A 14,720-nucleotide genomic window follows, 5' to 3' on the forward strand; every position below is an offset into this window, starting at 1 on the left:
CCAAAACGCAGTACTTGGATGCAATCTCAAAAACGACAGAATGATCTCTGTTCATTTCCAAAGCAAACCATTCAATATCACAGTATTCCAAGTCTATGCCCCAACCAGTAATGCTGAAGAAGCTGAAGTTGAACGGTTCTATGAAGACTTACAAGACTTTTTAGAACTAACACCCAAAAAAGATGTTCTTTTCATTATAGGGGACTGGAATGCAAAAGTAGGAAGTCAAGAAACACCTGGAATAATAGGCAAATTTGGCCTTGGAATACAGAATGAAGCAGGGCAAAGGCTAATAGAGTTTTGGCAAGAGAACTCACTGGTCATAGCAAACACCCTCTTCCAACAACACAAGAGAAGACTCTACACATGGACATCACCAGATGGTCAACACTGAAATCAGATTAATTATATTCTTTGCAGCCAAAGATGGAGAAGCTCTATATAGTCAACAAAAACAAGACCGGGAGCTGACTGTGGCTCAGATCAAGAACTCCTTATTGTCAAATTCAGACTTAAACTGAAGAAAGTAGGGAAGACCACTAGACCATTCAGGTATGACCTAAATCAAATCCCTTATGATTATACAGTAGAAGTGAGAAACAGATTTAAGGGACTAGATCTGATAGAGTGCCTGATGAACTATGGACGGAGGTTCGTGACATTGTACAGGAGACAGGGATCAAGACCACCCCCATGGAAAAGAAATGCAAAAAAGCAAAATGGCTGTCTGGGAGGCCTTACAAATAGCTGTGAAAAGAAGAGAAGAAAAGCAAAGGAGAAAAGGAAAGATATAAACATCTGAATGCAGAGTTCCAAAGAATAGCAAGAAGAGATAGGAAAGCCTTCCTCACCGATCAATGTAAAGAAATAGAGGAAAACAACAGAATGGGAAAGACTAGAGATCTCATCAAGAAAATTAGAGATACCAAGGGAACATGTCATGCAAAGATGGGCTCAATTAAGGACAGAAATGGTATGGACCTAACAGAAGCAGAAGATATTAAGAAGAGGTGGCAAGAATACACAGAAGAACTGTACAAAAAAGATCTTCATGATCCAGATAATCACGATGATGTGATCACTGACCTAGAGCCAGACATCCTGGAATGTGAAGTCAAGTGGGCCTTAGAAAGCATCACTACGAACAAAGCTAGTGGAGGTGATGGAATTCCAATTGAGCTATTTCAAATCCTGAAAGATGATGCTGTGAAAGTGCTGCACTCAATATGCCAGCAAATTTGGAAAACTCAGCAGTGGCCACAGGACTGGAAAAGGTCAGTTTTCATTCCAATCCCAAAGAAAGGCAATGCCAAAGAATGCTCAAACTACCGCACAATTGCACTCATCTCACACGCTAGTAAAGTAATGCTCAAAATTCTCCAAGCCAGGCTTCAGCAACACGAGAACCATCAACTTCCAGATGTTCAAGCTGGTTTTAGAAAAAGCAGAGGAACCAGAGATCAAATTGCCAACATCCGCTGGATCATAGAAAAAGCAAGAGAGTTCCAGAAAAACAGCTATTTCTGTTTTATTGACTATGCCAAAGCCTTCGACTGTGTAGATCACAATAAACTGTGGAAAATTCTTCAAGAGATGGGAATACCAGACCACCTGATTTGCCTCTTGAGAAACCTATATGCAGGTCAGGAAGCAACAGTTAGAACTGGACGTGGAACAACAGACTGGTTCCAAATAGGAAAGGAGTACGTCAAGGCTGTATATTTTCACCCTGCTTATGTAACTTCTATGCAGAGTACATCATGAGAAACGCTGGGCTGGAAGAAGCACAAGCTGGAACCAAGACTGCTGGGAGAAATAGCAATAACCTCAGATATGCAGATGACACTACCCTTATGGCAGAAAGTGAAGAGGAACTCAAAAGCCTCTTGATGAAAGTGAAAGTGGAGAGTGAAAAAGTTGGCTTAAAGCTCAACATTCAGAAAACGAAGATCATGGCATCTGGTCCCATCACTTCACGGGAAATAGATGGGGAAACGGTGGAAATGGTGTCAGACTTTATTTTTGGGGGCTCCAAAATCACTGCAGATGGTGACTGCATCTATGAAATTAAAAGACGCTTACTCCTTGGAAAGTTATGAGCAACCTAGATAGCATATTCAAAAGCAGAGACATTACTTTGCCAACAAAGGTTCGTCTAGTCAAGGCTATGGTTTCTCCTGTGGTCATATATGGATGTGAGAGTTGGACTGTGAAGAAAGCTGAGCGTCCAAGAATTGATGCTTTTGAACTGTGATGTTGGAGAAGACTCTTGAGAGTCCCTTGGACTGCAAGGAGATCCAACCAGTCCATTCTGAAGGAGATCAGCCCTGGGATTTCTTTGGGAAGGAATGACGCTAAAGCTGAAACTCCAGTACTTTGGCCACCTCATGTGAAGAGTTGACTCATTGGAAAAGACTCTGATACTGGGAGGGATTGGGGGCAGGAGGAGAAGGGGACGACAGAGGATGAGATGGCTGGATGGCATCACTGACTCGATGGACGTGAATCTGAGTGAACTCCAGGAGTTGGTGATGGACAGGGAAGCCTGGCATGCTGTGATTCATGGGGTCGCAAAGAGTCGGACATGACCGAGTGACCGAACTGAACTGAAGGAGGTAAAAGTCCTGTGCTCAGAAAATTGTAAGATACCAGTGAAAGAAATCAAAGATGACACAAACAGATGAAGAGATATACCATGTTCTTGGATTGGAAGAATCAATATTGTGAAAATGAATATACTACCCAAAGCAATCTACAGATTCAATGCAATTCCTATCAAATTAACAAAGACATTTTTCATCTATAGAATTTAACAAAAATTTTACACTTTGTATAGAAACACAGAAGACCTGAAGAGCCAAGCAGTCTTGAGAAAGAAAAATGGAGCTGGAAGAATCAAGCTCCCTGACTTCAGGCTATGCTGCAAGCTACAGTAATCAAGACAGTATGGTACTAGCACGAAAACAGAAATACCGATCAGTGAAATAGAATAGAAAGCCCAGAAATAAACTGATGAAATAAACAACTGATCTATGACAGAAATAAACAACTGATCTATAACAAAGGAGGCAAGGTTACATAATGGAGAAAAGACAGTCACTTCAATAAGTGGTGCTGGGAAAACTGGGCAACTACACATAAAAGAATGCAATTAGAATACTCCCTAAAACCATACACAAAAATAAACTCAAAATGGATTAAAGACCTATTTAAGACCAGACAACATAAAACTCTTAGAGAAAAACAGGAAGAATACTATTTTACATAAATCACAGCAAGATCTTTTTTGACCCAGCTCCCTGAGTGATGAAAATAAGAACAAAATAAGCAAATGGGACCTAATCAGACTTAAAAGCTTTTGCATAGCAAAGAAAACCATCAACGAGATGAGAAGACAACCCTCAGAATGGGAGAAAATATTTGCAAACAAAGCATCTGACAAGGGAACTAATCATCAAAATACACAAACAGCTCATGAAACTCAATATTAAAAACAACGAATCAAATCAAAAAATGGGCCGAAGACCTAAACAGATATTTCTCCAAAGAAGATATATAAGATGGCCAAGAGGCACATGAAAAAATGCTCAACACCACCAATGATTAGAGAAAGACAGATCAAAACTACAATAAGATATGACCTCACACTGGTCCGAATGGCCATCATCAAAATATCTACAAACTGAATGCTGGAGAGGGTGTGGAGAAAAGGGAACCCTCCTACATTGTTGGTGGGAATGTAAATTGGTGCAGCCACTATGAAAAAGCCTGGACGTTCCTTAAAAAACTGAAAACAGAGCTACCAGATGATTCAGCAGTCCCACTCCTGGGCCTTTACCTGGAGAAAACCATAAACTGAAAAGATATATGCACCCAGCGTTCACTGCAGCATTATTTACAAGTCAAGACATACGGACTAAGAAGATGTTGTGCATACAATGGAATGCTACTCAGCCATCAAAAAGAATGAATAGTGCCCTCTGCAGCAATACAGACGGACTTAGATTATCACACTAAATCAGACAAAGACAAATATGATATCACTTATATGCAGAATCTAAAAAAAAATACAAATGAACTTATTTACAAGACAGAAACAGACTCACAGACTGAGAAAACAAATCTTTGGTTACCAAAAGGATATGGTTAGGGGCGGGATAAATTAGGAGTTTGGGATTAACATGTACACACTACTATATATAAAATAGATAACAAGGACCTACTGTATAGCACAGGGAGCTCCATTCAATATTCTGTGGTAACCTAAATGGTAAAAGAATTTGAAAAAATGATACATGTATATGTATAACTGAGTCACTTTCCTGTATACCTGAAACTAACACATTATAAATCAATAATATTCCAATATTAAATGAGTAAATAACAAATATGGTATAAATAATCAAATCATTGTATAAATAAATCACGATTCAGTTTATTTCAAATGGATGACAAAGCACTAGATAACTTCTAATTTTTGAAAGGTGAATGAGCACTATTAATCAAAAAACTACAGGCTTTTCAGCTTATCCTGCACTGGCCCGCAAGAGAAGTAATTTCTGTGTTCCATCACTTGAGGATATTTCCCTCCACTATGATCTAAATGGCTTGGATGCTTTCTTTGACAGAAAGCTTTACAAAGGTAGAATATATATCTAGCTTCCTGTTGTATTACTGGTGATCAGGTAGCAGTGGTGATCTAAGGAAATGGTAACCCACTCCAGTGTTCTTGCCTGGAGAATCCCAGGGATGGAGGAGCCTGGTGGACTGCTGTCTATGGGGTCACACAGAGTCAGACACGACTGAAGCAACTCAGCAGCAGCAACCCCTAAGGTAACCAACCTCATCAGCCAGCTGCTGCATCAAAAACTTAGCCAGTAGCCCTGCTGGAGCCTTTGCCTCCACAAACTGGAGAGTTAGGCAGCCCCCAGCTCCCCCCAAGGCAGGACAAGGAGCAGCTTCAGCCCCGAGTGTGACAACTTTCCTGCTCCGTGTCACCAAGCATCAGAAGAAACCACTGGTTCCAAAGTCCAACAGCCTGATGGAGATGGCAAATGGCCTTAATAAGCAGAGCCCCAGGGCATCTCCAGGATCAGAGAGGACAGTGTGTCTAAGGAGGGGACCAGGAGCCAGCAGAGCCAGAGAAGGTTCCAAGCATCGATTCCACCTGTATTTTAAAACCTGTGCTAGAATGTTCCAGAGAAGGCAATGGCACCCCACTCCAGTACTCTTCCCTGGAAAATCTCATGGACGGAGGAGCCTGGTAGGCTGCAGTCCATGGGGTTGCTAAGAGTTGGACACGACTGAGCGACTTCACTTTCACTTTTCACTTTCATGCACTGGAGAAGGAAATGGCAACCCACTCCAGTGTTCTTGCCTGGAGAATCCCAGGGACGGGGGAGCCGGGTGGGCTGCCATCTATGGGGTTGCACAGAGTTGGACACGACTGAAGCGACTTAGCAGTAGCAGCAGACTGTTCATGTGGGGAGGGCATGGGTTATTCTTTGTGTCTACAGATATTTCCAAATGACAGTACTTAGTATTAAGAAAACATGAGGTGATTACGTTAAATAATTCATTTAAATAACTGGTCTTTAATCATGCCTGCACAATGGAATAATCTGAGGAGTTAAGAAAGTCCTATGAGACAATAAAACTCCTAGAAGACAGCTTAGGCAAAACATTATCAGATGTAAATCATACCAATGTTTTCTTAGATCGGTCTCCCAAGGGAATGGAAATAAAAACAAAAATAGATAAAATGGGACCTAATCCAACTTATAAGCTTTTGTAAATCAAAGGAAGCCATTTTTAAAACAATGAAAAGACAATCTACAGAACTGAATGGGAGAAAATATTTGCAAATAATGAGACAGATAAGGGCTTAATCTCCAAAATATACAAACAGTTCAAATAGCTCAACAACAACAAAAAAACCCAATCAAAAAATGGGCAGAAGACTTTGTAACAGACACTTTTTCAAAGAAGACATGCAAATGGCAAGTAGGCATGTGAAAAGATGCTCAATATCAATAATTATTAGAGACATGTAAATCAAAACCACTATGATGTACTACCTCAAACCAGTAAGAATGGCCATCATTTAAAAGTCCACAAATTACAAATGCTAGGAGGGTGCAGAGAAAAGGGAACCCTCCTACACTTTTGGTGGGAATGTAAGTTTGTGCAGCAACTATGGAAAACAGCATGGCGAGTCCTCAGAAAACTAAGAATAGAACTACCATGTGATCCAGCAATCCCACTCCTGGGCATATATCTGGATAAAGCTATAATGCATTAAAGACCTAAATGTAAGGGCAGAGGCTATAAAACTCCTCGAGGAAAACACAGAACACTCTTTCATAGCAAGATCTTTCTTGACCTACCTTAGAAAAATGAAAATAAAAATAAACAGGACTCAGGTAAACTTAAAAGCTTCTGCACCGAAAAGGAAACCATAAACAAGATGAAAAGACAAGTTACGAATGGGAGGAAATACTTACTAACAAAGCAAATGACAAGTGATTGATCTCCAAAATATATAAACAGCTCATGACACTCAGTATAAAAAAAAAATTAACCCAATCAAAAAGAGGGCAGAAGACCTAGACATTTCTCCAAAAAAGAGATACAGATGGCCAAGAGGCACATGAAAAGATGCTCAACATCACTAATTATTACAGAAATGCAGATCAAAACTTTGAGTGTATCACCTCAAACTGATCAGAACGGCCATCAACAAAAAATCTACAAACAATAAACCCTGTAGAGGGGTGTGGAGAAGAGGCAACCCTCTTGCACCATTGGTGGGGATATAAGTTGGTACAGATACTATGGAAAACAGTATAGCATTTCCTCAGAAAACTAAGAATTATCCTATCAGCCAGCAATCCTGATAATGTGCATACACCTTGAGAAAAATAAAATTCAAAAAGACAACTGCACCCCAAGTTCACTGCAGCACCTTACAATAGCCAGAACACGGAAGCGACCTAAATGTCCACTGACAGATGAAAGGATAAAGAAGATGTGGTACGTATATATGCACAATCATAAAAAGGAGTGAAACTGGGTCATGTGTAGAGACATAGATGATTCCTACCTAAGGAGTGAAGTAAGTCAAAAAGAGAAAGAAATCCTGTGTATGAATGCATGTATGTGGAGTCTACCTGGTACAGATGAACCTATTTGCAGGCAGGAAGAGACACACAGATGTAGAGAACAGATGGCAGTGAAGGCGGGCTGAATGGGGAGGCTGGGACTGACATATGTGCACTGCCATGCAGCCAGTGGGAACTTGCCATATAGTGCAGGAAGCCTGGCTCCGAGCTCTGTGGTGACCTGGGGTGGGGAGGGACGAAAGGGTGGGCTGAGAGGGAGGGGATATATGTCTGCACACAGCTGATTCACTTACTTGCACAGCAGAAACTAACAACACTGTAAAGCAACTATACTCCATTTTTTTTTTTAAGTGTATTATCACATGACCACAGATTCACCCTTGAAAAGTATGGCTCAGTCATCAAAGATGTTTTTTCAAACTTTCCAACTTTTTTTTTTTCTCCTAAATAGTTGGAATTTATGAACATGTTTTTTACCCTCTGAGCAGATGTCACCTGGTGCTTTTTAGAGTCTTACTTATGTTTTGATACTTCCAGTGGGGCCAGCATCTGCATACAGTGACTGAACTCAAGAGTCTGTTTGGTCTGCAGGTAGCTTAACACGTATAGAACTCAATTGCCTTTTGTAGTTGGAGTAATTTAAGGACCTGACTTCAAGAAAATGCAGATGAAGCTCCTCCCTTAGCTTCTAGAAATCTCTGAAGCCCCCAGAATGGTTCCCAGGATTTGGTTTAATGAGACATCTCAAGTGCAATTGTCACAGAGGCGCCACGTGACGGTGAGTATTATTTTAGTGATTGTTTCAAATGTTATGTCTGGCCTCTGTTTACATGTTGCGAATGTAGAAAGCCGAAAAGCAGAAGTGGGGAATCACTCCTCCCAGGGAAAGGGCTGGCGGGAGGGTGGCTCATGTAGACACAAGAGCTACTCAGGTGACACAGGGTCTGGGGACAGGGCAGGAGAATTCAGAAACAAAGATGAGGAAGAAACAAAGCAGAGGAAGACTGGGGAGAGCAAGCCTGTCTTCGACCTCACAGTTTTAGAGTCAGAAGGTCAGGCGGGTGGGAGGGAGACCGTTCCAAGAGGCCCCTCTCCTCTCGGATAGCCCCTCATCCTCTCCTTCCTCCTCAGAGGTTGAGCTCTTCCAGAGCGCCCCTCCCCACTTCTCCCATATCCTCCTCACCCCAATCCTTTCCTCCAGCATATAGACAGGTACCCACTTCCTTGCCCCAGCCCCTAATGTCTGTCTCTCCCTCAGAAAAGACCCCCAGCGCCCAGTCTGGGTCTCCAGGCCACCCTCCACTCTGGCACAGCTCCCTCCAGGGGTACCCAAACCTCCAAACTGCCACGCCCAGCACACATCTGAGACAGGCTGGGGCCTAGGACCCTCTGCTCTAGCACTGCAATGCTTACCCCAGGCACCCCTCTCCTCCAGCAACAAAATACAAAGAAACTGAATGGGACTAAAAGTAACTGCATACATGCTCAGTCAGGGCAAATTCCTAAGGAAGATACAAAAAAACAGAAATGCCACCTCTAACTGCCCATGGCAAAAGCAGAGTGCTGCACATGCCCCTGGCACACAATACCACCTAAGGGCCCACCCCTCTGCCAACCGCTGGACAGACCCCTACCCTCACCCCATGTAAGGAATAAACTTGAGCCCCCCTCAGGAAGTGAGCGAGCAAGGGACCTCCTGTTACTCATGCCCCCCAACCCCCACCGCAGCAGGGGCCCCAGTAAAGCCTCCCCTGGACAATTTCTATCAGTTAAGGAGGCCAATAACCCTGTGTGCACCAGGACCCAGGAGAAAGGAGCTATGACCCCACAAGAGGCTGAGCCAGACTTGCCTGTGAGTGTCTGGGAGTCTCCGGTGAAGGCGTGGGTCAACTAGTGGCTGCTGAGGGGCCAGGGGCACTGAATACGACAGTCCTGGGAGCTGCGGCTGCTGGCAGAAGCCCTTTTGAAGGAGGTGCTATCACTGTCATTACTCCCACCATAGTTTGGCCTCGGGCCAATCTACAGGGAGGGAACACAGCCCTACCCATCAACCAAAGACTGGATTAAAGATTTACTGAGCCCCACCCATCAGAGCAAGACTCAGACTCCCCCACAGCCAGTTCCTCCCATCAGGAAGCTTCCATAAGCCTCTTATCCTTATCCATCAGAAGGCAGACAGAATGGAAACCACAATTACAGAAAACTAACCAAGCTGATCACTTGGATCACAGTCTTGTCTAACTCAATGTAACTATGAGCTATGCCGTGTAGGGCCACCCAAGATGGATGGGTCATGGTGGAGAGTTCTGACAAAACATGGTCCACTGGAGAAGGGAATGGCAAACCACTTCAGCATTCTTGCCATGAGAACCCTATGAACAATATGAAAAGGCAAAAAGATCTGACACTGAAAGATAAATTCCCCAGGTCAGTAGACATCCAATAGACATCCAATTTCTGCACTGAAGAAGAGTGCAGAAATAGCTCCAAAAAAATGAAAAGGCTGAGCCAAAGAAAAGACAATGCCCCAGGATGTGACTGGTGATGGAAGTTAAGTCTGATGCTATAAACAACAATATTGCCTAGGAACCCGAAATGTTAGGTACATGAATCAAGGTAAATTGGAAGTGGTCAAAAACAGGAGATGGCAAGACGGAACATTGACGTTTTAGGAATCAGTGAACTAAAATGTACTGGAATGGGTGAATTTAATTCAGATGACCATTATAATTCAGATGACCATTATAATAGTAGTACTGTGGGCAAGAACCACTTAGAAGAAATGGAGTAACCCTCATAATCAACAAAAGAGTCCAAAATGCAGTACTTGGGGACCATCTCAAAAACGACAGGATGATCACTGTTAGTTTCCAAGGCAAACCACTGGAAATCCATCACAGCAATCCAAGTCTACACCCCAACCACTAATGCCAAAGAAGCTGAACAGTTCTATGAAGACTTACATGACCTTCTAGAACTAACACCAAAAAAAGATGTCCTTTTCATCTTAGGGAACTGGAATGCAAAAGTAGGAAGTCAAGAAACACCTGGAGTAACAGGCAAGTTTGGCTTTGGAATACAAAATGAAGCAGGGCAAAGGCTAACAGAGTTTTGCCAAGAGAATGCACTGGTCATAGCAAACACCCTCTTCCAACAACACAAGAGAAGACTCTACACATGGACATCACCAGATGGTCAACACTGAAATCAGATTGATTATATCCTTTGCAGCCAAAGATGGAGAAGCTCTATACAGTCAGCAAAAACAAGACCGGGAGCTGACTGTGGCTCAGATCATGAACTCCTTATTGCCAAATTCAGACTTAATTTGAAGAAAGTAGGGAAAACCACTAGACCATTCAGGTATGACCTAAATCAAATCTCTTATGATTATACAGTGGAAGTGAGAAATAGATTCAAAGAATTAGATCTGATAGAGTGTCTAAAGAACAATGGACAGAAGTTCATGACATTGTACAGGAGGCGGTGATCAAAACCATCCCCAAGAAGTAGAAATGCAGAAAGGCTAAAAGGCTATCTGAGGAGGCCTTACAAATAGCCATGAAAAGAAGAGAAGCAAAAGGCAAAGGAGAAAAGAAAAGATATATCCATTTGAATTCAGAGTTCCAAAGAATAGCAAGAAGAGACAAGAACGCCTTCCTAAGTGATCAACGTAAAGAGAGGAAAACAACAGAATGGGAAAGATTAAAGATCTCTTCAAGAAAATATGTGAAAAATATTTCTAGGTAATACATATACTTTTTAACAAATTGCACACAGTCTCACTAAACGCAAAAGAAGGAAAACATGCCCCATCCACCATGTGACTGTTTCCGGGTTCTTGTTTGTTCTCCGTCCTCTGGGCCTTATGCACGTGTGTGATGTCTGTATTTGTCACGATAGTGTGAAAGCAGCTGTGGATTTTATTTGAACCACTTTGACACAGATAAAAAGTTAGAGGAATTACTTGCACGTAGTGGCTCAGACTGTGAAGCGTCTGCCCACGATGCGGGAGACCCGGGTTCAATCCCTGGTGGAAAGATCCCCTGGAGAAGGAAATGGCAGCCCACTCCAGTACTCTTGCCTAGAAAATTCCATAGACGGAGGAGCCTGGTGGGCTACAGTCCATGGGGTTGCAAGGAGTCGGACACAACTGAGTGACTTCACTTTCAAGAAAATTAGAGATTGCAAGTGAACATTTCATGGAAAGATGAGCACACTTAAGTACAGAAATGGTATGGACCTAACAGAAGCAGAAGATATTAAAAGAAGTGGCAACAATACTCACAAGAACTATACAAAAAGATTTTAATGACCCAGATAACCACAATGATGTGATCACTCACCTAGAGCCAGACATCCTGAAATGTGAAGTCAAGTGGGCCTTAGAAAGCATCACTACGAACAAAGCTAGTGGAGGTGATGAAATTCCAGTTGAGCTATTTCAAATCCTAAAAGATGATGCTGTGCAAGTGCTGCACTCAATATGCCAGCAAATATGGAAAACTCAGCAGTGGCCACAGGACTGGAAAAGGTCAGTTTTCATTCCAATCCCAAAGAAAGGCAATGCCAAAGAATGTTCAAAAGTGTGTATGAGTAGCTCAGTCATGTCCAACTCCTTGTGAACCCACGGACTGTAGCCTGCCAGGCTCCTCTGTCCATGGAATTCTCCAGGCAAGAATACTGGAGTGGGTTGCCAGTCCCTTCTCCAAGAATGTTCAAACGACCACACAATTGCACTCATCTCACATGCTAGCAACCTGGAGAAGGGAAAGGCTACTCACTCCAGTATACTGGCCTGGAGAATTCCATGGACTGTATAGTCCATGGGGTCGCAAAGAGTCAGACATGACTGAGCAACTTTCACTCACTCACACACTAGCAAAGTAATGCTCAAAATTCTCTAAGCGAGGCTTCAACAGTACGTCAACCAAGAACTTCCAGATGTTCAAGCTGGATTTAGAAAAGTCAGAGGAACCAGAGATCAAAATGCCAACATCTGTTGGATCATCGAAAAACTGAAAGAGTTCCAGAAAAACATCTATTTCTGCTTTATTGACTACACTACAGTCTCTGACTGTGTGGATCACAACAAACTGTGGAAAATTCTGAAAGAGATGGGGATACCAGATCACCTGACCTGCCTCCTGAGAAATCTGTATACAGCTCAAGAAGCAACAGTTAGAACTGGACATTGAACAACAGACTGGTTCCAAATTGAGAAAGGAGTACGTCAAGGCTGTATATTGTCACCCTGCTTATTTAATTTATCTGCAGAGTACATCATGCAAAATGCTGGGCTGGATGAAGCACAAGCTGGAATCAAGATTGCTGGGAGAAATATCAATAACCTCAGATATACAGATGACACCACCCTTATGGCAGAAAGTGAAGAACTAAAGAGCCTCTTGATGAAAGTGAAAGAGGAGAGTGAAAAGCTGGTTTAAAACTCAATATTCAAAAAACAAAGATCATGGCATACAGTCCCATCACTTCATGGCAAATAGATGGGGAAACAATGGAAACAGTGACAGACTTTTTTTTCTTGGGCTCCAAAATCACTGCAGATGGTGAGGGCAGCCATGAAATTAAAAGATGCTCGCTCCTTGGAAGAAAAACTATGACCAACCTAGACAGCATGGTAAAAAGCAGAGACATTACTTTACCAACAAAGGTCTGTCTAGCCAAAGCCATGATTTTTCCAGTAGTCATGTACTGATGTGAGAGTTTGACCATAAAGAAAGCTGAGGTCCGAAGAACTGATGCTTCTAAACTGTGGTTGGAGAAGTCTCTTGAGATTCCCTTAGACTGTAAGGAGATCCAACCAGTCAATCCTAAAGGAAATCAGTCCAGAATACTCATTGGAAGGACTGATGCTGAAGCTTCAACACTTTGGCCACCTGATGTGAAGAACTGACTCACTGGAAAAGACACTGATGCTGGGAAAGATTGAAGGCAGGAGGAGAAGGGGATGACAGAGGATGAGATGGTTGGATGGCATCACTGACTCAATGGACATGTGTCTGAGCAAGCTCCGGGAGTGATGATGGACAGGGAAGCCTGGCGTGCTACAGTCCATGGGGTTGCAAAGAGTCGGACACGACTGAGCTGAACAACCCTGATAGGTAACATATTTTGTGGTGCTCAACGTGGGCACTTGTCCCCTTCTAAGAAGAGGATCTGGGCACCTCCAGGGCCACCAAAAGCAGCCTCCCTGTGGATCTCAAGTGGCTGCCTGAACCTTTTGTTTCACTGTCTGCTTTCCCATCCCCTGGGGCCTCAGGACCCTCATTCAAGAAACACTTCCCCCTCCCCTTTGTCCCTCTCCCTCTCCAAAAGCTTCCCTTGTGGCTCAGCTGGTGAAGAATCCACCTTCAATGCAGGAGACCTGGGTTCGATCCTGGGATTGGGAAGATCCCCTGGAGAAGGGAAAGGCTACACACTCCAGAATTCTGACCTGGGGTCACAGAGTCAGACATGACATAGCAACTTTCACTTCACTCCCCTAAAATCTCTCTAATTCTCCGCCCTCTCCTCTCTGTCCTCTTACTTCCGTCCTCTTCTTCTGAGACTGGACATGGTGCAGCCCCAGCATCACTCCTCTTAGCCTGTGAGATCGCTGGCTGTCAGGGCCTATCTTGACGGATGACCAGCACAGGGAGAGCTTGCCACTCGTTTTGCAGACTTTGGGCCAGTGGGATCTCCCTGACCAGAGCTTTGGGAGAATCACCTTTATTATCCTGCCACCAAGAGAAGTCCTATGGGGACAGGTTGAAGCGGCAGATTTCTATACACTGGCGGATGTGTGGATGAGGGTCCCATCTAGAGGGTTGAGGACCCACAGATGATATACAACTAGGCAGTTTCTGGTTTTGATCACCTCAGTGGGCACTGGACAGGGCGCTCCCCCCTTCCTTGATCCTTTCTGGAAACTAGCAGGTTGGTGCTTGAAAGGGCGCACACAGGGGTTGGGTTGAGCTAGCAACCTCTGTCTTTTTCTCTTTCTCAGTCTTTTTTGTCCCTCCTCCTTTACTCTCCCTTGGTCCTCACCCCTACACTGCTGTCCCCTTTATCCTGAAAACTTCTAGCTTGGGCCTTTGTTTTGTGATTGGATTCTCGGTGTTGTAGTTTTGTCTGTCCAGCTGCCCCTGGAGCACTTAAGCCTTGAAACACAAACACAGCCCACACTGCCTGAGACTCCAGCCTTGGGTTACCTAGTGAGATTTTAAAGAACAAAAAGAAAACACAGGAGCTTGTACTTTTCTCTCCTCTGCCTTTGCAGCATCACTGTTGTGCCTGGGCTCTTCAGAACCAACTACCTGGTTCGTCTGTAGTCCCCAGAACTGAAGGAAAAAAGAGGGCCATTTTAGATTCAAGTGGGAAAACTGTAAGATCTCTGGTTCCATACAAATTAACTTGTCTAGCTTAAGCTTGTGGGTTTTATATAGACCTGTCCTTACAGTAATAAGTATAATACTTTCACTGTACCTAGGGTTACTGAAAGTCAGTAAGCATATTCTTTCTGTTAAAATATCCATCAACAGGAAAAAAAAATCTGATATTAAATTTAAGTAAAATTTAATTTAAATTTAGCATTTC

The sequence above is a fragment of the Bos javanicus genome, chromosome 13, assembly GCF_032452875.1.
Source record: "Bos javanicus breed banteng chromosome 13, ARS-OSU_banteng_1.0, whole genome shotgun sequence".
Lineage (NCBI taxonomy): Eukaryota > Metazoa > Chordata > Mammalia > Artiodactyla > Bovidae > Bos > Bos javanicus.